This window comes from Arachis ipaensis, chromosome B5 (genome assembly GCF_059453495.1).
Source record: "Arachis ipaensis isolate K30076 ecotype BB chromosome B5, ASM5945349v1, whole genome shotgun sequence".
Classification (NCBI taxonomy): domain Eukaryota; kingdom Viridiplantae; phylum Streptophyta; class Magnoliopsida; order Fabales; family Fabaceae; genus Arachis; species Arachis ipaensis.
The window spans coordinates 75,510,025-75,537,547 of NC_142440.1; the positions used below are offsets into that span (position 1 = coordinate 75,510,025).

General features: G+C 37.6%; 1 pseudogene; it reads right to left on the bottom strand.

Moving 5' to 3' along the window:
- Positions 1-22,718: 22,718 nt before the first annotated feature.
- LOC148564657 (uncharacterized) lies at positions 22,719-23,582 on the bottom strand (annotated as a pseudogene).
- Between the last annotated feature and the right edge of the window lie 3,941 nt (positions 23,583-27,523).

Below are 27,523 nucleotides of genomic sequence, written 5' to 3' on the forward strand. Positions count from 1 at the left end.
GCCAAGAGGATTGATAGCCTTTAAGTTGCAGCAGTAAATACAAGTCAGCCATCAACCACATGGGGACAAGGTGAAGAAGTTTGTGAAGATCAACAGCAAGAACAAGTGAATTATATGCATAATCAAGGCTCTGGACACAATGAGGTTTATGGTGACACCTATAACCCATCCTAGAAGAACCACCCCAACCTCGAATTGGGAAGACAATCACACTCAGACTCAACAACCATGGTAAAGGAATTCAAACCAAAATAGTTGAAAAAATACAAACCACAACAACCAGCAGAATAACAACCAAAATACATACAGAAAATCCCAAACACTTACCCCAACTCTAACCATCATCCATCCAATAATCAAACCACCAACATCTACAGGATCGGTAAGCAGCACATGGGATTAGACGTCTACTAGGAAAAGTAGATGCATCCGGAGAGGACGTTACGGGCGGACACTAGGTGCTGTGTATGGAAAATGCCGCCAGCACAGCTCTCCTTCTAGTTCTAAACCAATAGTGCCATGTTCCGAACATCTCAGAGGATCACCAATTTGGATATCTTAATGGAGAAAATGATGAAGCACCAAGAGATGACACAAAGAACCAGGAAGCTTCCATGAAGAATATGGAGAGGCAGATTAGACAGCTATACAAGCAAATTGCTATTGAGAGACCATCAAGCTCACTACCAAGTGACACTATTCCTAATCCAAAAGAGGAGTACAAAACTATATAGCTAAGGAGTGGAAAGATATTGGTGGACAACAAAGAAGCAACCAAGAAAGCTATGGACATCAACAAAGAACCAACAGAAAAAGAGGAAGCTAGCAACAAAGAATGTGACAACAGGCAAGCAGGCTCAAGAAAAGGAAGACCAACCATAAATCTCAAGAAAGGGAAAGGAAGCAATGGAGGAATCAACCAAGGATCACAGGCAGGGAGTGAACTTCACACCTTCATTGTCATATCCCCAAAGGTTCAACAAAGAGACAAAGGATCAACACTTTCACAAATTCCTTGAGACTTTCAAGAAGTTGGAGATAAACATTCCCTTGGCTGAGGCACTAGAGCAGATGCCTCTATATGCCAAATTTTTGAAAGAACTTATTAACAAGAAGAGGAGTTGGCATGAGAATGAAACTATAATGCTCACTGAAGAATGCAGGGCATTAATTCAAAAAGGACTTCCACCCAAACTTGAAGATCCTGGAAGTTTCTTTCTGCCTTGTACCATTGGAAGATTGATCATCAACAAGGCAATGTGTTATTTAGGGGCAAGCATCAACATAATGTCCTCTTCTTTGGTGAAAAAGCTTTGTATAGAGGAAGTGAAGCCAATACAAATGTCTCTGGAACTGATAGATAAGTCAGTAATATATCCCAGGGTGTGATTGAAAACCTTCTAGTTAAGGTGGACAAATTCATATTCCCTGCAGACTTGTGGTCTTAGACTTAGATGAGGATGAAGGTGACTCCATCATACTTGGAAGACCATTCTTGGCCACATCTAGGGCCATTATAGATGTGGAGCAAGGAGAGCTGACCCTCAGAATGCATAATGAAAGCATCACTCTGAATGTATTTCCAGAAACACAGCTCATTGATGAAAAAAAGAACTGCATGGAAACTGACAAGGAAGACTTGCAATGGAAGGAAGGAAGTAACAAGACAACCAGTAATCACCCTCTAAAGCAAGAAACAGACAACACAGCAAGAAAAAAAGAGAATGAGATGATGCAGAATGATGAAGGAACTCAAGAAAAAATTGAAGTGTTGACCACTAAGAAAGAAACTCCCAAAACAAAGTCCTCTGTCAAAAAAGAAAGATCAACAAAAAGAAGAAAGAAAAGCAAGAAAAAGACTCAGAAGGGGTGGAAAAACAAGAAGATCCCAACTGAGGGGTTCTCCAAGGGTGATGAAGTACAATTGATTTATCAACAGTTAGGAACAAGCCAACAAGCCAATGAGTGCTACACAGTTTGCAAAATACTCTCACTTGAGCATGCTGAAATTGAGCATCAAGGAACAAAAAGGAAGCTCACAGTGAGGGGAGACAAGCTGAGACACTGTAGTCGTCAACCACCCTAATGGGGGCCAATGTCAAGCTAGTGACAATAAACGAGCGCTCCATGGGAGGCAACCCATAATTTAATTTTCTTGTCTTTAATAATTCAATATGAATAATAATTGTTGCACTAACTTGAATTCAACTCTTTCTAGACAAAATTGGCAACTGTTCATGGCATTAGAGGGCATATGATCGAATTCTAAGTTTGGTGTGCCCACAAGCACACCATGACATATGTTCCTTGGGCTGTGTAATCAATCATTCAGCTTGATTTGGTACATATTGCAAGAACAAGCCATGAAAGTATATATATATATATATATATATATATATATATATATATATATATATATATATATGAAGATCTAATCGAAAGTGGCATTGAAACTTTAAAAAAAAGGGCAATAGTTGGAGGAAGTATCATTTTGGACTATACAACCAAACATTAAGTTTGGTCTTCTCCAAAAATGTACAAAAGAAAGCCACGGTTAAATAAGCATAAGGAATTATATTCAATCTATAGTTTTAAATATGAAAGGTTCTCTTGTTGCAATTTGATAATGCTTGTTTTGTTGTGATTATTAGGTAGTCAGAGAACTATTCAATGGAGGGGACAAGACAAAGAAAGGCAAGCTAGCATAAGGACAAAAATGGATCACATGGCTTGAAGGGAGAATCTGTACAACCTTGGGAAAGCACCTTGATGGCCGAAGAGATACACTTCATGAAGAGGCAAAACTTTGTCCTCATTCAACTTTGCATGCACTCCCTTGATTTGTAAATTGTCCAAATGAATCCTAACCATCCATCCCTCATTAAAATGACTATAAAAAGCCTCCCTTAAGCCATGCACATGAACGAAGAAACTGCACACATCTTGGATTCCAACCATTCAAACCTTGTGTTCTTCATTACCAAAACCCTAACACCTTGGTTCATCATCATCTACCATACTACCTTAGCCTCAAAACACTTCTCCTCCAAGAGCACACAAACATATCCAATCTTCTCCACACACCCGTAACCTCAACAATATCAACCAATCAAAGGAGCATGGCTTCTTCTTCAAGGACCAAACGAAGAAGAGGAAAGGAACCCATGATTGAAAAAAGTGAACCCGAATATGATCAATGGAAGTTCAAATCGTGGTACCATCAATTGCAAATAGAATGGATGAATGGTAAACATATATCCGGAAGTCCCACTTTTATTACCGGATGAAGGGTGCCAGAAAATGAAAGCCAAGATTAAAAAGAGGAGATGGGAAGAGCTCACCTCACTAATCACTAGGATCAATGCAAACATTATAAGGGAATTTTATGCTAATATCCCAAGGCTTAACGTGAATGAAGCCCCAACTTACAAGAGTTATGTACGGGGAACGGAAGTGAATTTTAGTTCAAAGACTATCAAAAAAAAAAAAAAGAACTATCATGTTATACTGTATAATAATGGGAGGAGAAGTGAAGGTTCACGAGCTCATTGCAAGTGATATTCAAAGGATTGCAGAGAAGAGTTCATCTAAAGCTTGGCTACACTACCCAACATGGTTGAATCCAGGCCTACCTGTGACATTCGAGAGGATGATGAATGTCACAGAGACACAATAAGGTCAAAGGCCACAAAAAGGGAGAAGAAGAGAAGAACCACAAGAAGAACCACAAGGAGAACAAGAGGAACAACAACAATTCCTACCACAGAACAACATGGACATGGTTCAGATGCAAGAGGCAATTGAGAGGTTGTCACAACAATACATGGGGATTCAAGAGAAGCAGGAAGAATTTCATTCATAGTACACGAGGTCTCAACAAAGACAAGAGGAGCTTCAGTTGAGGATGATGAGTCAACAAAGGGATTATGAGTCAAGATCCTTAGTGATGCAACAGGAACAAGCTTTCCAATTTCATAAATCATTTGACCAGTTGACCCAACTGCAAGCTAAGAACATGAGAGCTTTCAAAGAATTCACAACCCTTCAGGATGCAAGGTATGAAGTTCAAGCTGACTATAACATAAACAACCAAATAAAGTTGAGCTACATTGCGGATCACCTACACAATATAGAACCAGCATTTCCTACTTATGATGAATACTTCAAGGGGAAGAATGAAAGAGAAGTAGAAAAAGCATTATTCCTTGAAGATAGAGTAAAAGAGACAATGAAGAAAGCTGGATTTTGGCAAAAGCTAACAGGCAAGGGCAAGGGAGAAACCAGCAAACAAGCAAGTGAGAAGAAAAAGAAAGACAATTGAAAGGTGGAATTGCTCTTTGCTTATCACATTCAATAAAGAAAGAGCATACTTGTTTAGTTGATAATCATTTTATTTTAATAGTCTTTGCATCCTGTCTGTTTAACTTTGCAATAAATAGGCTAGCCTAAGTGTGTTCTTGTGTTTATTCACGCTCACCTAACTAATTGCATGCTTTGTCCCCTGTGCCTTTTTAATTCAATAAAAGAGAAATGTTTGAATTAGGAAGTAAATGTCCAATGTTGCAAAAGTAAGAATTAAAGTCAGTGGTGGTATTTGTTGATTTAATGCATGGTTCATAAAATAAATGCTGCATAATGATATGTTCTTTGAAGTGTGAACTGGTTTGTTGTTATGAAGGCTTGTACCATTTAGGATCCCTTGAGAATGAAATAAAATAGAAAGAAAAAGAAAGAGAAAAAGCCAAGAATGGCAAGGAAAATAAACAATAAGGCTAGGCACCAATAGCTTGGACCCTAGGACACATGCCTATGGTGTTTTTGTACTAGGATATACTTGGACAAGTAAGTTCTGAGGAGTATTTCAAAACTTGGACACTTAGATCAACTGATTTGGGATTGCCAACTGAAAGTCCACAATAAAGAGCAACCTAGCTACAAAACACTTAGTTATCCAAAGAGATGCTGGGTATCAATGATCCTAGGAAGAAAAGGGTGAGCCATGTGTCTGTGGTGAAGGAATGTTGAGCAAAAATTAAGCCAAAGGCTGCTGCAACATTTGCCACCAAGCCTTCTAAGAATAATAAGCTCTCTGAGCAAAACAAAGAAGGAAAAGTTAGTAAGGGAACAAGCCAAAGTAAAGCCTTATAGCAGCAAACTTAGTAAACCTTTGAGGAAACATCTCTTATGTAACAGCAAGCAATAAATGAACTATCATTGTCTGCATACAAACTCCATGGACTAAATTCAACTATATGCTCAATAAGGATATGCACACTTCTCTATTTCATGTCATTCTCTCTTATGTTTGATGCTTGCTTGGGGACAAGCAAGATTTAAGTTTGGTGTTGTGATGCCAAGGCATCTTAGCCTAGTTTTACTAGTCTTTTTCCTTTATTTTTAATAGGTTTTATACACTTTCTTGAGTTACAAGTAAGCTATTTGGGTGGAAATTCATGTGTATTTGGATTCAATCAACCATGAGTAAATTGATACATTTTCATGAGGTTTTGTGCTATAATTACTTATATGTCAAGGATGATAATAAGTCTTATGATTTTAGCATAGCTTTGATGTATTTGTTGATTGATGACAGGTGACCAAAAGGCTTGGAGGAAGGTTGAAGAAAGGGGATGGCAGAAGGCAGCAAAACCACCCTGGGAAACCTCAAGTTTGTGCCAACGTTTGCCTCAAACTTGAGGTCAAACGTTGGCTTAAGAAAGAACCCAGGAGATGCCAAAGTTTGCGCCAACGTTTGCCTCAAACTTGAGGTCAAACGTTGGCTCAAAAACTAACCCTGGAGGAGCCAACGTTCATGCCAGCATTTGCCTCAAACTTGAGGTCAAACGTTGGCACAATTACTACCCAGGGGAGGAGCCAACGTTCACGCCAACGTTTACCTCAAACTTGAGGTCAAATGTTGGCACAATTAATACCCAGGAGAGGAGCCAACGTTCACGCCAACGTTTGCCTCAAACTTGAGGTCAAACGTTGGCACAACTACTACCCAGGGGAGGAGCCAACATTCACGCCAACGTTTGCCTCAAACTTGAGGTCAAACGTTGGCTTCACAATGTTCTTGGAGGGAGCACGTTTGAGCTCATGTTTGACCTCAAACGTGAACTCAAACGTGAGTGACAGAAAAGCTCCGTGCTGCATAATTTCCAACACGTAAACGTTTGAGTTAAAGTTTGCCTCAAACTTTGACTCAAACTTAAAGGCTCCAAAGTCCAAATTGCAAACGGATTTCTTCTCAAGTCCAAGAGCAACCAATTGAGGCTATCTTCAATCCAATTCCATCAAGGCCAAGGCCCAAATTCAAGACTTGAAGACCATTAGAAGAAAGTTTATAAATAGAAGTTAGTTTGATTTAGAAACGACGGGAACTTTTTACTTTTGAACGTTGGTACCTCTTTGAGAATTTTTCTTACTGTAACTTTGATTTTGGATCTTGGAGGAGAATTGAATTCTCTTCCCCTCTGGGTTTTCTATTTTTCTTTTCTGAAAAGCTTTACTTGAGTCTTGGGTGTTGAGAATTGAGGAAATTCTGTCTCAATCTCACCTTGAGATCTCTCTTTGTTTCTTTCACTGCACCATTGGAGAATTTGAGATTTAAATTTGCTTCTTCCACTGTTTGATTTTAAAATTCACTTGCAATTGATCTTTGAATTGGATCAAGGAAGGTAGTGAGATCTATACTTAGTTTTCTAGTCTCTTGACCCCTGAGATCTGAAATTTCCTTTTAATTCATCTGTTGAATGCTTCTTCAAGCTAATTTACTTTTCTGTTTGAGATCTACTTCAATTCAATTCATCTTTTTCTTTTCTGCTTGTTGCAATTTACTTTTCCCTGTTTAATTTCTGCAATCCCAATTTCCAATTCCTTTTATAATTCAAGCAATTTACATTTCTTGCACTTTAAGCTTCAGTCATTTACATTTCTTGCAATCTAAGTTTTTGCAATTTATATTACTTACACTTTAAGATTCAGCTTCTTTACTTTCTTTACCCTTTAATTTACAGTCAATTACCCATCCCCCTTTAAATTTCATGCAATTTAGCTTCTGTCAATTACAAATCACTCAAATCAACTCTTATTCACTTGACTAAATCAACCACTAAACTAAAATTGCTCAATCCTTCAATCCCTGTGGGATCGACCTCACTCACATGGTTATTATTACTTGATGCGACCCGGTACACTTGCCGGTGAGTTTTGTATTGGATCGTTTTCCACACATCAATAGCCAGAAGCTCTTTTTTAGTGGTGGTGTAATTAGACTGAGCAGTGTCTAAGGTCTTAGAAGCGTAAGCAATTATGAAAGGATCCTTACCTTCGTGCTAAGCTAGTGCCGCTCCTACTGCATGGTTGGAGGCATCATCACACATAATCTCAAAAGGCTGGCTCCAGTCTGGTCCTCTCACAATCGGGGCTTAAGTCAAGGCAATTTTCAGCTTATCAAATGCTTGCATGCAATCCTCACTGAACTCGAACTCAACATCTTTCTGCAGCAGTCTAGATAAAGGCAATGCTACCTTACTGAAATCCTTGATAAATCTCCGGTAGAAACTTGCATGACCAAGGAACGAACAGACTTCCCTCATGGAGGAGGGGTAAGGTAAACTAGAAATGATATCTACCTTTGCTGGATCTACAGAAATACCGGTATTAGAAATAACATGTCTTAGAACAATCCCTTGTTTTATCATAAAAATACATTTTTTAAAATTCAATACAAGGTTTGAACTAATACACCTGTCTAATACTCTAGCTAAACTATCCAAGCAAAGGTTAAAGGAATCACCATATACGCTAAAATCATCCATAAAAACTTTCATATAGCTTTCGATAAGATCTGAAAAGATACTCATCATACATCTTTGGAAAGTAGCCGGTGCATTACATAAGCCAAAAAGCATCCTCTTATATGCATACGTTCCAAAGGAACATGTAAAAGTAGTCTTTTCCTGATCTTCAGGAGCTATATGAATTTGAAAATAGCCTGTATAACCATCTAAAAAACAGTAATGGGATTTACCTGACAGGCGATCAAGCATCTGATCAATAAATGGCAAGGGGTAGTGATCCTTGCGAGTAGCTTGGTTGAGACGCCTGTAATTAATGCAAACTCTCCATGAATTCTGCACTCTAGTTGTCAGGAGCTCTTCATGCTCATTCTTTACTGTTGTGACTCCAGACTTCTTGGGCACCACTTGTACTGGACTGACCCATTCGCTATCTGAGATGGGGTAAATGATATCTGCTTCAAGTAGCCTGGTCACTTCTTTATTGACAACTTCTAAGATGGTGGGATTCAATCTTCTTTGGGGTTGACGGACAAGCCTTGCTCCCTCTTCTAAGAATATTCTATGCTCACAAACTTGAGGGCTAATGCCTACTATATCCGCCAAGCTCTACCCAATTGCTTTCTTGTGTCTTCTCAGCACACTGAGCAGATGCTCCTCCTGTTGGAAAGTGAGTTCCCTTGCAATGATAACTGGGAGCTTCTGATTATCCTCAAGGTAAGCATACTTGAGGTGGGGTGGAAGGGGCTTTAATTTCAATATATGCTCATGGCTAGGCTCTGGATCATCTGGAACTAGTGATAATGGCAAAGTGTCCGCATTGTGTTCAGAGGGTGTCCCCACACTTGGACCTTGCTCCATGTGCCTCTCTTCTACTTCTTCTTGGTGAACTGCAGCTACAGTTTCATCAATGATGTCGCACTGGAAGATAGAATGATCTTTCAGAGGGTGCTTCATAGCTTCATTCAAATTGAAACTCACTGCTCTGCCATCTATCTCAAAGAAGTAAGTTCCTGAGAAGGCATCCAGCTTGAACTTTGAAGTCTTCAGGAACGGCCTTCCAAGCAGGATTGATGATGGTCTTCCTGAGTCATTAGGGGGCATTTTCAAGATATAGAAGTCAATGAGAAATGTGAGCCCCTTAATGCTTACCAGTACGTCTTCAGCAATTTCAACCACTGTGATGATGCTTTTATCTGCTAAAACAAAACGAGCTGCCGACCTTTTTAAGGGAGGGAGCCTCAAAGCATCATATATAGACAATGGCATAATACTCACGCACGCTCCTAAATCACACATGCAGTAAGAAAATATTACACTCCAATGGTACAGTTAACCATGCATGGACCTGGATCACTACATTTTTCAGGTATACCTCCCATTAAAGCAGATATAGAATTACCTAAAAGAATAGTTTCTAATTCATTAATTTTATCTTTATGTATGCATAAATTTTTCAGAAACTTTGCATATTCAGGTACTTGTTGAATAACATAAAAAAGGGGAACAGTTACCTCAATCTTTTTGAAAATTTCTACCATTTTGGGATCAAGTTCTATCTGCTTCCTGGACTTCCTTGCAAGGTGTGGAAATGGGATTGGAATGGCGCCACTTGCAGCTTCTGCGTCCTTTGGTGCTCCATTCCTTGGCTGAGCTACTTCTTCTTCAACCATGTCTTGTACTTCCTCTTCCTCTTCAACATCTTTCACTTCAACTATGTCTTCAACTGGGGTGTGTTCTTTTGGGCTTGGCTCCTCCTGATTCCTCTTTTACAGTGTAGTTTCGGACCTCAAAGTGATGGCATTGATGCCACTCTTGGAGTTGGGTAAGGGTTGAGAAGGAATTTCATTGGAGCTTGAAGGTTGATTATTGGAAGTATTCATTGATCCAATCTGTAAGGCAAGAGCTTGTATAGCAGAGGTCAGACCGTTCAAGGTAGAGCTAAGTGTATTCTCCATGGCCTTTTGTCTTTGTTCAATAGACTAAAGCACTTCGTCATGAGAAGAAGAAGAAGCGTAAGTGATCTGAGGGACCTGCTGTTGGTTGTTCTGAGGTGCTTGGGACTGCCTTAAGTGAGGTGCTTTGTAGGGCTGGTTTTGGTTCTGCTGTCTGTTGTTGTTATTCTACCTCTGATTTTCATTGTTGTCTCTGCCTCCTCTGTTGTAGTTGTCCCTCCAACCTTAGTTGAAATTGTCCCTCCATCCCTGGTTGGAATGGTCTCTCCATCCCTGGTTGGAGTTGTCTTGCCAACCTTGGTTGTAGTTTCCACCTTGGTTGTAATTTCCGCCTTGTTGATTGTACCCTTGATTCAGGTGGTCATAGAAATTGTGAGTAGCTGCCAAGGTGTTGTCCTCTTGTTGGAGCTGCGGACACTCATCAGTGTAATGACTATAATCAGCACATATTCCACATACTCTCTGAGGGACTAACTGTTGACTTTGTTGTGGTGGAGGAGGCTGAGGTTGTTGTTGGCTCAGATGTATCTGCTTCAGTAGGTTGGTCATCTCACATATACTCTGTGTAAGAGCAGAAGTCTCAATGCTAGAGGAAACCTCTGCAACAGCCTTTGAGTGGTTATTTCTGTGCCTGTGATTCCGGGTGGACTCAGCTAGGTCGCTGATCAGTTGCCACGCTTCATCTGCGGTCTTGTACTTTTTCAGAGAACTATTACTAGCACCATCCAATGTAGTCTTATCCCGAGGCTTCATGCCTTGAGTGAAGTAGCTGATCAACACCAACTTGTCAATCATGTAGTGGGGGCATGCGTCCAGAAGATTTTTGAAGTGCTCCCAGTACTCATAAAGAGTCTCCGATTCACCTTGAATGATGCAGGAAATCTCTTTTTTCAGTCTATCTGTTACTTCAGCTAGGAAGTATTTTTCCAAGAATTTTCTCCTGAGCGTATCCCAGTTAGTAACAACTGCCTCAGGTTGGGAGTAGTACCACTCCCTCGCCTTTTCCTCAAGAGAAAATAGGAAGGCGATTAACAGAACAGAAGTTTCATCTACACCATGACGCCTAATAGTAGAACATGCTGTCTGAAAATCCCTAAGGTGCTTGATAGGCTCCTGAGCAGGTAAGCTATGAAACTTAGGTATTAAGTTTATTAGCGCGGTCTTCAGTTCAAAATCTGCAGCCAGATTTGGGTGACGCGCTTGATACGGTTGCAGAGTAAAATCTGGGGCTCCTGTCTCCTAGAGAGTAATTCTCCTGGGTGCTGCCATATTACCTGCACGTAAATCCACAGAATCATTAGTAGAGGAGCTTGTTTTTCCCTCAGATGGCGGTTCAGATTCGCCCTCAGATGAGACTGGTGAATTGATAATAATCACTTCACCACCCTCAGAGGCTAACCGACGCCGAGCTCGCCTAATACATGAAAGAGTCCTTTCAATTTCAGGATCAAATGCGGCTAAGCTCGGATCAGGCAGTGAACGCGTATTTCAACGAAAGAAACATATAGCTCATGGTAAAAATAAAATAAAATATGCAAATAAATAAAATTAAAAATATTTTACACCAATTAATAAATTAGCACGCTATTGCAACTCCCCGACAACGGCGCCAAAAATTGATGTGTGGCGGAAATCGATCGATTAAGAAATCAATATAGAAATACGTTGTGAGTATAGTTCTTAACCAGCAAAAATTCGCTCATCAATTTAGAAACGTTGTCACAAAATTAGAATAAAAATACTGGGAGTATGAGTCCCAGGTCGTCTCCCAACGAGTTGACAAAAGAGTGCTATTTTATTAATCAGAAGTTTTCCGAGAAATTTTGAGAGTTGAATGACAGAAAATAAATAATTGTAATTTAGTGCAATGAAAATTAAGAGGTTTATATTATTCAAAATAAAACACCTTGACTGGGAAAATGATTAATTGGAAGTTCTATCCTTGTTGGAATTCTCTCAAGTGTAGTATAAAGAGATTGTTGTTTTCACTTAGTTAACCCTTACTAAATAAAGGAAAGTCAAGTGATTGAGCTAACTCTTATTCGCAAATCCTAGTCCTCTCCCTTGGGAAGGACTAGCGTTAGTAAATAGAGAATTAGCCAACAATTTCCAATTTAACTAATCACTTGAGCATTCCAACTCAAGTGTCTCCTTTTAATCAATCCCCATGTCAAGTTGGAAATCTACTCCATTGACATGAATATAACGCTCACAGAAATATAAGAAAAAGACATGATAAATTAAATAAAAATAGGGATCGAAAATCAATTAAAGGGAAAATTAGTTCTCTGTATTAATAAATCCAAAATGCAACATACCTATCTGAACAGGGTTAATAAGTAATCAAAAGAGTAAAGGAATAAGAAAACAAACTAGAATAGTAACTTCAACGGAGGTGGTGACTCTCTCAATACCCAAAGCAAAAGCATAAAACTAGAAATCTATGAATGTAAAGAAAACCTAGAGGAAGAGTAATTTTTCTCTCTAGATTCAGATCTAAAAACTAAAACTATGCTAATGAGAATCTGTCTTGAGTCTATGCCTGTTCTCTGGCTCTAGTCCGTGTTTCTGGGCCGAAAACTGGGTCCAAACTCGGCCCAAAATCGCCCCCAGCATTTTCTGAATTTTCTGCAGATCGCGCATGTCACGCATACACGTCAGTCACGTGTACGCGTCGCTGGTCATCTTCGCGTGTCATGTGTACGCGTCATGCACGCGCACGCGTCATCTTGCAGAACTCCAATCCACGCGTATGCGTCGGGTACGCGCACGCGTCGCTGTGAGAATCTCCAGATCACGCACATGCGTGAGTTATGCGTGCGCGTCGCTCCTCGTTGATTGTCTCCTTTATTTCTTGTGATCCTTCCATTTTTGCAAGCTTCCTCTCCATCATCTAAGCCATTCTTGTCCTACAAAACCTGAAACACTGAACACACGGATCACGGTATCGAATGGTATAAAGGAGATTTAAAATACACAAATTAAAGGCTTTAGGAAGCAAGTTTTCAACCATAGAACAAAACTAGGAAGGGATTGTAAAATCATGCAAATCATATGAATAAGTAAGCAAAGGATTGATAAAAACCACTCAAATGAGCACAAGATAAACCATGAAATAGTGGTCAATCAGCTTATTTCTTCATGAATTCTCCACTTTGCATGCTTTTCTCTTCACTTCTTCCATCCAATCATTGCCTTATAAGCCTGAAATCACCCAACAAACATATCAAGGCATCGAATGGGATTAAAGTGAATTAAAATTGGCAAATTAAAGGCCCAAAAAGCATGTTTTCACTCTTAAGCACACATTTAGGGAGAATTACAAAAGCATGTTATTTCATTGAATAAATGTGAGATAAGTTTATAAACCCACCAAATTCAACACAAGATAAACCACAAAATTGGGGTTTATCAAACCTCTCCACACTTAAACTAAGCATGTCTTCATGCTAAACTCAAGAAAGAGACAAAGGGTATCAACATTTATTCAATGCAAACTATCTAAATACAACCTATCTACATGCAATCTATCTATATGCATGTAACTACTTGGTCAAAATAAATCAACTTCCAATAAAGCATATATGAACATGAGGGCTAAAGGTATTAACAACCAAAGTCAAATCCACAATTGAATTGAGTTATTGAAAATAGTTTACAAACTTGCAAGAAAAGAGATTATCATAGGTGAAAACATGTAATTGAGCAATCGAACCCTCACCAGATGTGTATCCGCTCTAGTCGCTCAAGTATATAGGGTTGATTCACTCAATTCTCCCATAATCATGCTTTCTAAGATGATGTTTTTCATCTAACAATCAACAATTATTCAATGCATGCATACAGATATCATGAGAACTTATCCATAGGTTGTAATGGGGCTAGGGTCAAGGTAGGATTGTATTTGGTTAAGTGAGCTTGAGATTTGAATCTTTGATTGACTTAAGCTCCCACCTAACCTACAACCTATACAATTCAAAACAAACCTAACTACCCATTCTTCACTTTTTCACACACTCATGCATTCTCTTCAATTCACATTCTATATGCATTGTTATTATTATTCTACTTTGGGGGCATTTTGTCCCCTTTTATTGGTTCTTTTTTCTTTTTCTTTTCTTTTTATTTTTTTATTTATTATTTTTTTCTACATTTTTTTTCTTTTTTTCTCTTCTTTTATTTGATGAACTATATACAAAGGTACCAATGCATATGGTTTAAACATCTAATCATGAATATGTACTCAATTCCCATGATTTTCAATGAAAACACAAAATACTCTTTTACCTCAACCAATGTTTCCAAATTTTCCATACTTAAATGATACACTCACTCACTAGCCTAAGCTAATCAAAGATCCAAACAAGGGACATTTATTATTTTTTTCACTTAGGGGTAGTGATGTGCTAAAATTAAGAACAAAAGGGGATTAACATAGGCTCAAAATTGACTAACAATGGTAGATAAAAGGTAAGGCCATTTGGGTAAGTGAGCTATTTGAAACGAAGGCCTCAATCATATAAATGCATTCATACACAAAATAATGGACATAAAGAATCAAACAAATCAAAAATTGCAATCATAGAAAGAGAATAATACACACAAGAATGAAAATAGTGGTTATATGATGTAACCACACAATTAGGCTCAAAACTCACAAGGTTGTGTGTTCTTAGCTCAAAAATATATTCCACAATATATAATTCAAGCAAGTTCAATGAAATTTTTTTTTATTTTTTTTTACTCAAATCAATTGGGGTGCCTATAGGTAAATTTCTTGAAAAATTTCATTATTTTGACTAAACTTATTATTATTATTATTATTATTATTATTATTATTATTATTATTATTTTGACTAAACTTATTATTATTATTATTATTATTATTATTATTATTATATATATATATATATATATATATGCAAACTAAGGAGATGCAACTGAAAATTATATATGACCTAAAAATAACAGAAAAAATGAAATGTGAAAGTGTTGGGATTAGAAATTTGTCACCCAAAAATGCTAATTGGTCGGACGACCTCCGCACACTAAAAGTTTGTACCGTCCTCGGTGTATTCAAAGATGAGCAAGGGGCACGGCGACTATACGAATTGCCACCTTCAGTTGGTGGGTTAACCGGCTGCTGCGTGTTCTTTCTATCCGCTTCTATTTTTGCTTATGACGAATCGTCCTGAAAGATAGAAAACAGGAGAGTAAGGCAAGTAAATGCAAAAGCAAGGAAGCATATGTCGTTGGAATGAGGTGATGATCACTAAAACGAAGTGAGTGAATAGTATGTGACATGGATGAAAACGAGTGTGTGAATTCTAAAGTGGGCACCGTTTGGAACACACACACTAGCATAGAGAGCTATGTCACAATTACACAAAAGAAGCATGCACTTCACTCATTCTAGTGTGCTTGAGATACTTCAAAGAAAACTTGTAGGTTAAGACAACCAAACAAACAATGAAGAAGCATGAAAGCATTCAAGTAAGAATTAAGCGATTGTGAAATGGATGATGAATAGACATTGATTGATGTGCAAGAAAATTTAATGAACAAAGGAACAATAAAACTTACACATCAATCAATGACACACTTTTAATTTTGCTTGCATTACCTAGTCGACATAAAGTGGGAAACATGGTTGCTATGTAATTTAGGAAAAGAGGAATATAAGATGAGATCAATTACATAGCAAGCATGGTCCACAAAGCTTGAGAGTTTCAAAAGATGTCCTTAGGTGATCTTGCAATCCAATTTCACAAATGACGCATTATGCCAAAATGACTAGTTTCAAATATGTGTAGAGCACATAAGTAAACAATTAATGGTCAACATGTCATTACGGCGTAAGCATAACATATGGATGCATATGATCAAGCAATACAAAGCATTAAGGTAAACGCATAACATCCTACAAGAATTTGTCTAGTCAAAGGAGAGAATTCAAATCACATAGTGGCCAAATCATGCAATTAAAAAAAATTTAAGAAGCTTGAAGGCAATTCTCATGCACTTGGTATTCACAATTGTTCAACATGAAAACTCAAAACCAAGTAACAAAATATAACCTCAACAATGAAATCCAACAATGCGTAATAGCAATAATGATGCTAAAGTAGCATCTTATAAGTAATCAGCAGTAATAAACAGTAAACAAGATTAATAATCCGACACTTGTACACCAAAAATAGAAAACTAAACAAACAAACAAACTAACTAACTAACTAAAAGAAATGGTGATTGGTAGTGTTGGATGATGGTTGAACGAGGGAAAGGGAAGAGGAGAAGGAAAAAGAGGAAAAGAAATAGAGAGAATAGAAGAAAGAAAGTGGGTGAAACAGGGCAGGGGGTCACGCGTACGCGTGCATGGCAGCAATGGGATGCGACGTGTACACATTGTCGATGCGCACGCATGATAGTGCAGAGAGAGACAGATGACGCATACGCGATGGTCAAAATTGTGCTAGATGCACAATTTCAGCACACTACGCGCACAACTCTATGTTTTTTGTATTGCACCTGAAAAAAATTGGGGTTCACGCGTACGCGTGGGTGACGCGTACGCGTGGCTGGGTGCTCTGTTTTTCAAAATTTTCTAAGTTCTAGCACCAAACCAAGCATTCCAAATATTCAAACAGCTACCATAACACCATCAAACCTTATTTAACATACTAGATGATGAGCGGATATTTTGTACGCTTTTTGCCTTAGTTTTCATATAGTTTTTAGTATTTTTATTTAAGTTTTATTAAGTTTTCATAGGTTTTAATGAAAAATTCATATTTTTGGATTCTACTTTGAGTTTGTGTATTTTATGGTGATTTTAGATATTTTTTGGCTGAAATTGAGGACCATGAGCAAAAGTTTGATTCAGAAGCAGAGAAAGGACTGCAGATGCTGTCAGGATCTGACCTCTATGCACTCGAAAGAGCTTTTCTGGAGCTATAAAAGTCCAAATGGTGCACTGATGAACCCCAATGTTAGGGTTTATTTTGTGTAGAATTTGGAGGGTTCTATCAATATTCTATCACACTTATCCATATAAAATGCATAGTTTTGTGTTTCCTTCCCAATTTCGCTTAATGGTTGAAAACATACTTTTTAGGCCCTAAACGAGCTACATTTTGATCTCTCTCTATTACCATTCGATGTCGTGATCTATTTGTTGAGTGATTTCAGAGTTTATAGGGGCTAGAATGGCCTAGAAGAGGGAAGGAAAGCATGCATAAGTGGAAGGAGCATGAAAAATGGAGTTTTGGAGCATTGGCATCGACGCGCATGCATGGGAGCTTGGATCTAGATTGGTGCGCAAAAAGGGAAGCATTCGCGTGGCTGGGAAAAATCTCATTGACGCGTACGCGTGACCCATGTGTACGCCTGACGCTCGGCACATGACTTCTTTAGTGAAAATATGGCTGGTGATTTCAGGGGAACTCCAGGCCCAGTTTTGAGCAGAATTCTGGCGGGAAAAGACATAAAGGACCAAGGATTGAGGAGGATTCAAACCTTTTACACATTTTTAGTTAGTTTTGGGAAGTTATGCTTTTAGAGAGAGAAACTCCAAGTTCTCTCTAGGTTTTGGCTTTCTCAATTTCAATTGCACTTGGATCCTTTGGTTAGATCTGAATTCAATTCAATTTTACATTGCTCTAATTTGTAGATCTCATTCTTCTACTCTCAATTTAGTGTTCTTGTTACTCTAGCATTGCAGATCTTGGATTTGGATCTTGTTACTTTGATTTCTATTAATGCATTGAGGAATCTCATGTTCATTGTTGTTAATTGCATGTCTTAGATAGCTTGAATTCAAATTCTCTTCTCACTTTCACAATGTCTTTCATTATTGCTCACCAAATGATTGAGAAAATGTCAACTATAGCTATGGAGTAGAATTTCACTCTTGGCTTAGGGGTTGGATAATTGGAGACACTTGAATTGTCAAAGTCTTTTGTTGATTGATAATTGGAAATTGCTAATTGATTTGAATGACACTAACTCTAGTCTTTCCCTAGGACTTGTGGACTCAAATTGATTATCTCTATTTGACTTTCCTTCATAGTTAGAGGTTAACTAAGTGGAGCAATAACCAATTCTTATCACAATTGTTGGAGGCAATGAGGATAGGAATTCCAAATCCCAACCCTAGCCAAGGCTTTTACATTGATTGATTGTCATTCACCCTTGTTTAGTTCAATCTCTTGTGTCCCTTAGCCTACTTGTTATTTGTTCATCGCTTTTATGCAAGCTTGTTTACATTTCTCGTATTCAACCTCAAACACTAAAGAGAACTCCTAACCAATGATGTGCATCTTAGGGCAACTCCTAGGGAGAACGACTCGGGACTAATACTCTCGGTTATTGATTTTGAATTGTGGACACACATTTTCTATGTTTGATGCGTTATAGCTTGTTGGTTTAGACTATACTCACGACGAAATTTATTGGTAAAATTATATACCGACAAAATATCGTGCATCAAAATGGCGCCGTTGCCGGGGAGTTGCATATGTGTGCCATGTTGTTGGTTAGTGTAAATATGTTGATATGTGAATATGATGCACCACTATTTCGTGGTACATTTTGTGCTTAATTTAGGTGAATTTTATCCACTTTTTCCACATTTATTGAATGAAATGGCATGGTTTCATGATTTCTTCCTAAATTGTGCTTAAGTGTGAAAACATGCTTTTTACGCCTTAAATTAGCTAATTTTAATTCGTCTTTGATTCCACTAGATGCCTTGATGTGTTTGTTAGTGAATTCAGGTTGAAGAGGCTAGGGATGGATCAAAGGAATGAAGAGAAAAGCATGCAAAGTGGAGAAATCTTGGGAAATCAAGGATTTGGGATGCATTCATCGACGCGCATGATAAACCCCGATTTTGTGGTTTATCTTGTGCTTATTTTAAGGGATTTTACCACCTTTTCCCGCATTTATTCAATGAAATAGCATGGTTTTGTAATTCTCCCTTGAATTGTGCTTAAGTGTAAAAACATGCTTTTTAGGCCCTTAAATTGGTGATTTTGATTCACTTTAATTCCATTCGATGCCTTGATATGTTTGTTGAGTGATTTCAGGTTCATAAGGCAAGTATTGGATGGAAGAAATGAGGAGAAAAGCATACAAAGTGGAGAATGCATGAAGAAACAAGAATTGGGAATGCATCAATGGGCGCGCACGCGTACAAGGCGCACGCGCGCAAAAAGTGGTTTTGCATAGAGACGCGCACGCGCACTTGGCGCGTACGCGCCGGTACTCTTACGTGATCCACTTAAAGGCAAAATACTGGGAGCAATTTCTGAGCTGCCCAGGCCCAAATCCAACTTGTTTCTGAGTGTATTTCATGCAGAATTGAAGTCCAAGCAAAGGGGGAGCAATTATTTGTAACTTAGCGTCATGTAGGTTAGTTTCTAGAGAGAGAAGCTCCCTCTTCTCTCTAGAATTAGGGTTCCTAGGATTAATTGCATCATAGATCCATGTTTAATTCCTTGCTTTCATCTTGTTTCTTCTACATTTTCTGCTTTAGTGATGTAATCTTCTTGTTCCCTCTTGTTAATTTTCCTTTTCATTACTCTTTGTTTAGGATTGATGAACACTTGTTGGATTTGGATTTTCTATTAATGTAATTGATGTTTGATGTCTTTTATTGTGAATTTGAGTTGTTGATCTTGTCTCCTTGCAATTTGTAGTTGGTAGATTTTACTATTTCTTGTCATTTATTATGCTTTCCTTTTATGCCTTCCAAGTGTTTGACAAAATGCTTGGTTGGATGTTAGAGTAGATTTTGAGCATTCTTGGCTTGGAAAGAGTAATTAGGCAATCTTGAGTCATGAAAACCCAACTTATGTTGGTGATCTAGAGTTGTTAGCTAGTATGATTTCCATTGACTCTAATCTCTTGCCAATTCAATTAGTAGGTGATTAGGACTTTTGGATTGAGATTAGCTAGTCTTGTTAGACTTTTTTTGAGTGTGAAGATAATATGATACCTTCTTCCATCTTCAGGGATGACGTAATGAGATAAATTCTTGTTTATTATTTTGACATGATTAACTAGTCTTGTTTGGCATTCTTCCTATGTGAAGATGACATGATACCTTCTTCCATTTGTTGGAGTTGACTAAATAAGATGAATTGATAATTGCATGACTAGGATAGAAAGCATATGTTCTCAACTCTTGCCATGAATGTCTCACCTTATTAATTGCTTTCTTTAATTGCTTGCTTGATTTACCTTTCGTGCACATTTAATTTCTTGCCCTTTATCAATCAAACCCCCTTTGTTCCTTCATTGCAATTCCTTGTGAGACGACCCGGAGTCCAAATACTCCGGTTAATTCTTATTTGGGGTTTGTACATGTGACAACCAAATTTTTGATGTGGAGGATTATTTGTTGGTTTGGAGCTATGCTTAAAACGAAATCCTTATTTCTATGAGAGGAATTCTAGACCATCGAGCAATTCTCGCTTCATCAAAATGGCGTCGTTGCCGGGGATCGCAATGGTGTTATGTTATTGGCTATTGTATATATTGTGAATAGCTTGATTTTTGGTTTGTTTGTTGGTTTTTGCTAGTTGTAGGACTTTGTTTTCTTTGTTTCTTGTTAGTTTTGTTTTTTGTCTTCTCTTATTACCATGAATTCTCATCACTTTGGCTATGAGTGTGGTTCAAACTATGTTGTAGGAAATGGAAGTTTCGGTGAGGATGTGCATCAAGGATTTGGAAATCAAAGGTGGGAGGAGCCCCAAGCTTATGGACAACTTTCTTGGCAACAACCCCCTCCGAACTCTTATGGGTATAATCCTAATCCTAATGCATACCAATCCAATGTGTGTGATGACCCTTATTGTGATTGTCAACCACAACCACCACATGCATATGAACCCCCTCCTCAACATAGCCCTCCACCTTACTCACAAGCTTTCTACCACCATTTACTCCCATGTGACCCCAACCCATACCCACCATACCAACCACCATATGAACCGCATCTAGAACCACCACCTTTTCAACACCAATACTCCCATGAACCATAAAGTCCATACACATCACCTCAAAAATTTTACTAATATGAACCACCTTCCAATTGCAACAACCTTCCCTCAAACAATGAACCTTCTCTTCTACCATCACCTCCCGATGAAGCCCCCATGTTGGAATTAAGAGATCTTGAATCTCATATCTTAAGGCGACAAGAGGAGGATGAAAAGAAATTTGCCGAGTTAAGAGCAAAAATGGCTATCATGGTAGAAGCCATTGGTAACATGGTCTCATCCCGCCTAAGCCTATGCGATCAAGGCGCTCCCATTGTTGAATGTAGAGAAGCAACCAAAGAGCTTAGTGGGGGAGTGAATTTGAAGCTCCATTTCCTCAAAATAATCGCAACACAACTTAGCATTCCAACTTCAACACAACTCAGTATTTCAATCTAACACTTCGGATTCGTCATTCAAAACTAATTATTTCCAACCTTCACTCTAAAACCAAAATTAACATGATCTATTATAGTAATAATTTTCCTTCAAATACAACATCTTGCACTCACTTATCACCCAATTCCAATTACTCACGTACACTTATTTCCACAATCATTTCTGAATCAACCTAATCTTACATCTACAATCAAACTTAATTTCTTTGAAATCAACCCAATAAAGTCTTTGAGTCCTTAAGCCTAAGATATTTTTTTGTCACCTTCTACAGTTCTTATTCACAACTATCCTGTGTTAATGCTCCCGCAATCTTCCGTTGCATCACTCTTCATCTTGTAAGAATTAAATCACTCATTTCTTAAGTACTAAACCATGACTTAACATAACAGATAATCGCTAAATTCCATTTATGACAACTAAAATCAAATACCAATCATGCATCCACATCATATTCACTTATCGGGTCACAAAATCTAGGCTCACTTCTAAGCTTTTTTAGTCTAATCCCAAATAAGACTTAAGTTCATCCTAAGACTTTAGTCGCAATTTAGGACCCCAGTGCATTTGTAGGTTTAAATCACAAGCTCATTCTAATCCTTAATCAAAATAATGACATCACTTAGGATCTCAACACAAATCATCATACCTACTCAGGTTACCATCCTTATCTACATTCGTCATAACCATGTTAAATCCTCATTCTTCAACACCCAATTTCACATATTTAACATCTCGTAAAATTCCCATTCTCAACCTAACACCAACTTGCACCGACCTATATCAATACACAATTCACAATATATGCATATTATAACACAATCCATCATCATCAAAATCAGGGCTTACTTATGTATCCCATAATTCTCATAACCATTCAATCATAAACATACTCGTCATTTTTCAGATACAGTCTCAACAACAATCAACTAGTCATAGAAACAAGCAATTCTATAGATCATAATTAAAGTTAAATGTTAATCAATGTCAAATCCAATCAAAATGTCTAAGTATTATAGGTTGAGAAGTTAGCGTATGCACATGCAAGTCGAAACTAACTCCTTTACTACCCATAATCAACATGCAAACATCATTCCCAACTCACATCCTAATTATCCAAAATCTGTAACATCAATTTTTGAGTAATTAGTCATTTTTCAAATCTCTACACCATCGCTCCACTTCATGAACTTTCATTCCAATTCAATTCCTAACTATATCAATACCATTTAAAAGTGCCCTTTACTCTCAACAAGTCTAAGCCATCAATCAATAGTTTGTTTGAAAATTAAATTTATTGCAATTCAACTTTACGTCACAAACGAATACCACACTCTAATATTATGTCAAGCAGTTAGAATTCAATTATGCTTACCCGTCTCACGATTTCCTCAACCTCGTTGAGATCGGCCATCTCCTTGATTTTTCCTGTATGGACAATCTCGGGAGATATGCCCTGGTCTCCTACAGCGATAGCACAGTCCTAACTCAATTCGGCATGGCTGGTCCGGGTGGTATCTCCCTCATCTTTGACACATCAAATCATCTGAAGTAGCCTCCGCATATTTTTCTTTACCATTTTCCGAGCGGTTGTCATTTCCTCGGTACTTGTCCCGACCTTGGCGATGCCGATGTGGATACCCACTCCTCTTGAAGTCTAAGCCCCTCGGCGCAGAGCCCTTGTCTTGATCCCTTTCATAGGAGACCCGGCGGTCACTCGTTGTTATATCAGTTTTCTTGGAGCATTCTTCCACCACTCGGCTCTTGTTAACTAACTCTACAAAGCTCTTAACCTCGAGAGGTGCCACAGCTTGCATGATATCATCCCTTAGACCATCTTGGTACTTCATACACTTCCACTTCTCATATTCTTTAGGAGCACCCTAACAGACTCTTGAGAAACGACACAACTCCTCAAATTTGTTTGTATAGGCAGCCACTGACATTGATCCTTGCTTTAATTGTAGTAACTCCAATTCTTTAGCCTGTCTTGCAGAGTCTGGGAAGTATTTCTTGTAAAACTCCCATCTGAACATCTCTCAGGTAATCACATCATCTCCATTCCCTTGCTGCAGTAGACAGTTAGCTCCTTGCCACCAGTGTTGTGCTTCTCCACTCAACTGATATGCAACAAATTATACCAACTGTCTCTCAAGTACATGTTGCGCTTGTATTGCCCTTTCTATCGCCTGGAACCAATTATCAGCTTCCGTCGGATCAGTTGAACCCTTGAACATTGGGAGATTGACCTTCAGAAAGGTTGCCAGGGTCATTGAACCTCTATCAGCTGAGTTTCTTCCAAATTCGTTACCATTCCCATTCATCATTTTCATAGCTTGGTTCGTAGCTGCAGTATTTGCATGCATAGCGTTCACAAAAGTGGTCATAGCAGTCAAGAGCGCAGCTTGGGTATGTCCCGGTATGCCTCCCTCATTTTCTCTTCGCGTTTGGGTTCAACCACGTCCAAAGTCATCATTCGGGTCCTGTCCACAACAAACAAGCGATATTAAGATAATCAGTCTCAATTTCTCAAGTTAAGTGCTTCGATTTTTCAAAAGTATGCTCATGAACTTTCATCCTAACTGTATCAGTTAGATATCCTAAATAGCACAGACACAATTTAGATTATGCATTAAAGCATAAGAAGTCCATCTCTCAGGCTCATGAAGACGAACTACTCTGATACAATAATGTAACACCATAATTTATTCAAATCCTTATACTCGAGTCATAAGTCAATGATACTAAGGTGATACGACTCACCAGGTGGATTAAAAGACATATATATCTATATGATTAAAAAGAGTTATTTAACGAGAAGCCTGAAAAGGAGCAAAATAAAGTCGCGATCGAAAACACTCTCGTATCAAAGAAATGAAGATAAAACGTATTCGGATAGCAAATCAAGATAAGGTATAACAATAAGGAAGAAAAGAATAAAGAAAAGGTACATATATGTATATAGACATGAATATAATAGCCACTAGTCACGACCTGCGAAGTTTAGGCCGACTAAGGTACAGTAATAAAATCAGTTGACAACAGTAATTTTCCTATCTCTCCCAGAATATACATCAAAGTCTCTATAGGTAACTTTTCAAAAGGAATTAAATACATAATAAAAGATTTTCAAAATAAGTTTGGAGAGATTCTAAACAAAAGTAAAACAGAGTCCAACGATCTTCGCCATCTTTCAGATAAACAACAGCTCACTGCTAAGCACCTGGACCTGCATCTGAAAAACAGAGAATATATACGGAATGAGAACCCCCGACCTATGGGTTCCCAGTACGGCAAAAGTGCCAAATAAATACAATGCACTATAATAAGAACTCACTAAGCATCCTAATCTCCCTTTCATCAATTATTCACCTAGGTTCTCACTAATCCATAACTTAGGCAACTGTCCTAAGGGATACTAAGTCTAATTCAATTTATCATCTTTCCCAAGTTCCAAAGTTTCCAACTTCCATTTCATTGTGGAACCATGACCATAACCAGCACCAACTAATTCGACTCAGTGATTATATATCAATACTTTTTCAGTCCAATTTTCAAACCTCATAACTTTTTCCACGAAATTCCTTTTTCAACCATTCTTGAACCGTTGGAAAGATCGATAAATGAATTTTCATAAAAATTAAATTTTGAAAGATTTCCAACTCCGAGGACCGAGTTACGATCCGCCGAAGTTGGGCAAAGATCTGTTTTACCAAAAACGCACATTTGCCAATCTTTCTAATTGTTCACAAGCCAAATTTATTTTTCACAAATATTTTTTACCAAAAAGCAACCCATTTCACATTTTTACACTCAACCAAATCCAAACCTTTTCTAATTACACAATTCAACTCAAATTCCACCAATTTCATATCTCAATCCACAATTTCTAATTTCCTAGCAATCATGCCTACTTTTCCATCATTCATTATCAATTTCCATTCAATTACATACATCATCATACAATCCAATCATCACTTACCATCATTACCTTTTTTCCGGCCTTCAGCCCAAAATTCACGGCCTCCATCCCAAATTCACAATTTAATACATATTCCACAAACTAATAATCATTATCCAATTCATCAAAATTTTTAACATCCAAACATGAAAATTCACTCAATTCACAATCTAATCATAAATTTTCACAATATATCATCTATACATATCAATACCAACCAATTATACAATCCAAACATAATCCTAGAGGCATCTAGCCTAGGAATCCTCATTATACCACACGGTATTTAAATAAAACTTAAACCGTACCACTTGTAGTCACAATAATTTGGCCCTACCTTGCAAATTTTTCACCAAGCAATAGCTCCAAACTTCACCAAGAGTTCCACAACCCAATTCAAGTTCTCAAAGTGTGCCAAATTCACCCAACAACACTAACATATCCAATTTCACATATACATTACTCTAGGATTTACAAAATCTCATAAATCACAAGGGTTGCAGGATTTTTATCTTAACCCATGAAAATAGTTGATGAAACTCATCAATAGCTCATACTAGAGCACCCCTAAACAACCAAAATCATAAGATTTCTCAAACCCAAAGCTAAAACACATTTTCAGAGGAAAAAATCAAAACTGGTAAGAGAAGAACGAAATACTCACCATAATACCTAAATAGAATTGAAGAGGATGAAAAGAGTGATGCGTGGATGCAAACGGCTCGTCAATCGGAGCTCCAGAGAGAAAGTTATGGTGATTTGAGTTGGGAAGCTAGGTTTTCTTTCTCTCTACTCACTATCCGCCCCTCTCTCTCTCATTTTTAGGGTTAAATGAGTTTCAATGCTCATATACCTTGGGCTTGGGTCCCACTTTGGCTCGGTTCATGTATATGACTCGGTGGTCTAATTTTTTGTCAAAATATTTAAGATTAGCATTTTAAACTGCATTTTAGATATTTTTATTTTCTAAATCGTAAACTCTAACTTTTTAATCTTTCTCACCCATAAATTATTTTCTCAGCTACAATACCAGACAGATCTCAGTCGGTACTACCGGTCAAATTTTCAGTGTACGTTTTCATGCAGAAAACTATGTTTTCCGACTCAGAAAAATCTACTGAGTCCAAATATCATGTTTATGTTGTCAAATTCTGATTGTTAATTTTTCTAATCATTTTCACCCATACTTAATTAATTACTTAATTAATTACGGTTTAATCAAATTTTACAAGATCAAAACCTAAATCTAAGAGGAAATTAACCTAAATCTACCCTAAATTTTAGAGAGAAGAGTGAGCTTCTCTCTCTAGAAAATAACTTAAAACATGATTCTAAACTAAACCTAATTGCTCTCCCCTTATTTCTCCTTTAATTTTGCCTCAAATACTTCATAAATGAGTTGAATTGGGCTTTGGAATGCGGAAAATTGTGACCCACATATTACAGTTAATAAAGTCACGTACCTCATGTCACGCGTACGCGCAAGGCATGTGTATGCGTGACATGGCCAATTCCCAAAGCACGTGTACGCACAAGACAAGCGTACGCGTGACTATGAATTTCTTCAAATCCTCATTTCTTCATTAATTCTCCACTTGGCATGCTTTTTTTCTTTACTTCTTCAATTCAATATTTGCCTTCTAAACATGAAATTTCTTAAAAAACACATCAAGGCATCGAATGGAATTAAAGTGAATTAAATTTAGCGAATTAATGGCCTAAAAAGCATGTTTTCACTCTTAAGCACAAATTAGAAGAGATTCACAAAACTATGCTATTTCAATGAATAAATGTAGGAAAGGTTGATAAAATCCACCAAATTCGATACAAGATAAACCATAAAATTGTGGTTTATCAATCTCCCCACACTTAAATATTAACATGTCCTCATGCTAAATTCAAGAGAGACAAGAAAGGGGTATCAATATTTATTCAATGCAAATTATCTAGACACAACCTATCTATATATATATATATATATATATATATATATATATATATATATATAATTATTCTAACTAATAGTATCTATTTAACTATATGTATATACGTAGTCAAAGTAAATTAAATTCCAAGAAAGCACATATACATAATCAAGGGCTCAAACAATCTTAACTAAATCAAATTCACAATTGAATTGAGTTCTACAAAAGAATTTACAAAACTTGCAACATAAGCAATGATCAAAAATGGAAATATGGAATTGAGCAATCGAACCCCTCACCGGATGTGTATACTCTCTAATCACTCAAGTGTATAGGGTTGATTCAGTCAATTCTCCTCTAATCATACTTTTTAAGATTTGTCTTTCATCTAACAATCAATACTTATTCAATGCATGCATGCAATTATCATGAGGACTTATCC